At 38.1% G+C, this 3,596-nt stretch overlaps 2 long non-coding RNA genes across 3 annotated transcripts in view; one reads left to right on the top strand and one right to left on the bottom strand.

Moving 5' to 3' along the window:
* The window catches only part of LOC105483545 (uncharacterized), a 164,883-nt gene that overhangs the window by 134,055 nt on the left and 27,232 nt on the right, over positions 1-3,596 (bottom strand). The gene's annotated exons all lie outside the window — the stretch shown is intronic.
* LOC139355819 (uncharacterized) overlaps positions 1-3,596 on the top strand; it is a 78,432-nt gene that overhangs the window by 72,714 nt on the left and 2,122 nt on the right. The window contains exon 3 of the long non-coding RNA XR_011606941.1: positions 3,058-3,269. This is a non-coding gene — a long non-coding RNA (uncharacterized lncRNA). The remainder of the gene's footprint in view (positions 1-3,057; positions 3,270-3,596) is intronic.

Genomic DNA, 3,596 nt, shown 5'->3' with positions numbered 1-3,596 from the left:
ACCCTGTTTCAAAAAAAAAAAAAGAAAGAAAGAACGAAAAGCGAGCAAGCAAGCAAGCAAGCAAGCAAGCATTATGAAGTAGTAGGAGATTTTGTCTGGTTTACCATTGTAGCAACTTCCAGGCCTGGAATAGTGCCCCTTTCATTATAGTTATTCAATAAATAATAGCTGAATGAATTAGTAAGTGAATTAATGTATAAGAAATCTAGAAATTGTCAGACACAGTGACTCACGTGTGTAATCCCAGCACTTTGGGAGGCCTATGTGGTCAGATCATTTGAGGTCAGAGTTCGAAACCAGCCTAGCCAGCAGGGTCAAACCTTATCTCTACTAAAAATACAAAAATTAGCTGGCCATGGTTGTGGGCGCCTGTAATCCCAGCTACTTAGAAGGCTGAGGCAGGAAAATCGCTTGAGCCAGGGAGGCAGAGGTTGCTGTGAGCCAAGATCGCGCCATTGCACCACTCCAGTCTGGGCGACAGAGCAAGAAGCCATCTCAAAAACAAAACAAAACAAAACAAAAAGAAATCCAGAAATTGTCCCAGTCCCTGCTACTCTCCTATCCATAACAAATGCTTATGTTCATGAAAAATCTGCCTTTGGTTAATTGTGATTTTCCACCATACCAATTTGAATCAATCCAAAGTATTTTAAAAATGAAAATAAAATAAGCAGTTAGCTCTAATGGCATACAGGTTAACTGCATCTTCATGTAAGAGACATTGGAGATTAAAAGGTGCCGTTGCAGGTTATGAACCTATACACAATAATAGTTACAGATTCAAAGCTGTGATTCCTCAGTGTTTGAAGGTTTCTATAGGAACAACACGATTATGTGTTCTGTTTATAAGCTTAAAATATGTGGTGGCAAGAAAGTGCTGCTGTAACAACCATGTGAGGATAATTCAAAAGATGAAAACCTATAAAAATTAATGATCAGAGAAGAATGTGGCCTAGTAAATCAACAACCACATTATTAAAAACAGAGGAAATGTAATTGGCCACATATGGTCACAATATAACAAGGTGAGAGTCATTGCATTCTTTAAGCCAGTTACCCATTTACACCTTCACTGTGACAGCTCATGGAGAGAGCAACAGACACGCCAACAACTTCGTGGAAATGAAGTCATTCTCTTATTAATACCATCAATGACATCCAATTAGCTATTAAGAAAATGGCTTAGAAGTGCAAACAGCTACCTAAAATAAAATCATCCTAATGAATTACAACCATCACATTGGCTTATAAGTAGAGCAGGTTTTGGAAATAATAGACTCCAGGTTGTAGGGGTTAAGAGGTCATGTAACAATTCAAATAAAATGAAATCACTGTGCATTTGAACTTCACATAATTGTCTCAGCTTCTCAGGATTTAAAAATAGAAAGAAAACAAAACTTACTCTTTACAGGTCACTGTATTGTTTGAAAAAGAAAACAAAAATACATAACTACAAAACATCCTTAAAAATATGTATGTTCTCTGTAAGTTGCACAATTTTGAAGACTTCTGGTAAGGCTCAAAAACGATTTAAAGAACCATAAAAATGCTGTTATACATCTTCTGTTTTGCTAAAATGTTTGCTGGATCACAAAAGATGTACAGTCTTTTCTGAGACATACCACTATTTCAGAAACAAGGAATAGTTAATAATAAAAAAACGAAAAGTTCTTTTACAAAGTTTTCTTAGGAATTGATTTTCCACAAGTTGATTTTTCTGTCTCCTTTGAGGGAGTAGGATAATGTTAATTGCCTGTCTAGGTCAAATAAAAAACAGCTGATATTTATAGAATACTTGCTATGCATAAGCTTCACTCTTCTTTTTGAATGTTTTTGTTGTTGTTATTCTAGGTAACATAGTGGACAATGGCAATTACAAACTCCTGAGTTTCACAGGTTGTAGTTACTCGGGGAGATTAAATTGAGCCTGTCTTATGTCCAGCTCCAAATTCTCAAAGTTCATCTCAAAGATGAACCGTGCAGGTTGAGTGCCAAATTCTGAAATTTCCCTTTTGTCTACAGAATAGAGAAAGAAGGCCAGGCATGGTGGCTCACACCTGTAATCACAGCACTTTGGGAGGCTGAGGCAGGCAGATCACTTGAGGTCGGAAGTTAGAGACCAGCATGGCCCACATGGTAAAACACTGTCTCTACTAAAAATATAAAAAATAGCCAGGTGTGATGGCACATGCCTATAGTTCCAGCTACTCAGGAGGCTGAGGCATGAGAGTCACTTGAAGCCAGGAGACAGAGGTTGCAGTGAGCCGAGATTTTGCCATTGCACTCCAGCCTGGGTGACAGAGTGAGACTACATCTCAGAAAAAAAAAGAGAGAGAGAGAGAAAATTTAAGAAATTTTATACAGATTCTGACCAGTTTTTATCATCTCTACTGCCTTCTCTAATAGCCTCATACTTCCAAGTACGCTTCTATGCCTGTACTCAGCCAGTGATACCATTAAATACATTTTAAATCATAGCAGCCCTCTTCTCTAAACCCTCCATAGGCATCTGATCTTGTTCTCAACAAAAGTCAAATTTCTACAATTTCCTGCAATATCCTATGGAATCTCCCCTCTTCAGTAACTCATTCCTGGTACCTTTCTAATCTACTGATTTCAACTTTTCTACTACTCTCTTTTTCTCACTTGGTCTGCTCCAGCCACACTTGCCTCCTTGCTATTTCTCAATTTTCCAAACACACTCTCACTTTAGATTGTTTGCACTTTATCTGGGACGCTGTTCTCAAAAGCAGCCTTGTATCTGCCTTCCACAGTTCCTTCAATATTAGACCTAATATCGTCACCTTCTCAAGAAGATTTCACTAGTCACTCTATTAAAAAACCAATGCCTCTGTGACAGGCCGACCTTTCAAGTGGTTTCCATGATTCCCACCTTCTGGTGTTCACGACCTCATATAACTCCCTCCCCTGAGTGTGGTAGAGATCTGTGACTTGTTTCTAACCCGTAGTAGATGGAAAAGATGATTGGATATCACCCTCATATTTACATCTTGCTAGCAGACTCAATTTTAGAATCTCTCTCTCCATTATTGACAGTGAAGAAGCAAGCTGTCATAAATGCTACAACACACAACAAAGTTAATTCTGCCAACAACCTGCATGAGCTTGGGAGAAGCTTCTTCCCCACTTGAGCCTCAAGATGAGAATGCAGCCTTTGTGGACACCTGGATTGCAGCTTTGTGAGACCCTGAAGCAAAAAACTCAAGCCATGCCTGGACTCCTCACCCACCGAAACTGTGAGATAGTGAGTGAGTTTTGTTTTAAGCCATAAAATTTGTGGTAGAATGTTACACAGCATAGAAAATGAATACTGCCTCTCTGGTATTCTAGAATTTCTGTATTCCCATGTAGTAGATTTCTCTATCTACTTAACATCTTCTTATATACTTACATTTATTTGTTTATTTGCTAAGTCTCCCTCACATGCATATACAAACACTAGAATGCAAGTTCCATGAGAGTGAAATATTTATGTACATGGTTAGAAAAGTACCTGCTACATAATAAGTACTCAAAAAACACTTTAAAGTGATGACATTGATTATACTTTACAAGCTTAATGAATGATAGTTTGG

The sequence above is a fragment of the Macaca nemestrina genome, chromosome 8, assembly GCF_043159975.1.
Source record: "Macaca nemestrina isolate mMacNem1 chromosome 8, mMacNem.hap1, whole genome shotgun sequence".
Classification (NCBI taxonomy): domain Eukaryota; kingdom Metazoa; phylum Chordata; class Mammalia; order Primates; family Cercopithecidae; genus Macaca; species Macaca nemestrina.
Note: the sequence above shows the minus strand (reverse complement) of the source record. Positions and strands in the feature narration are given on the sequence as shown.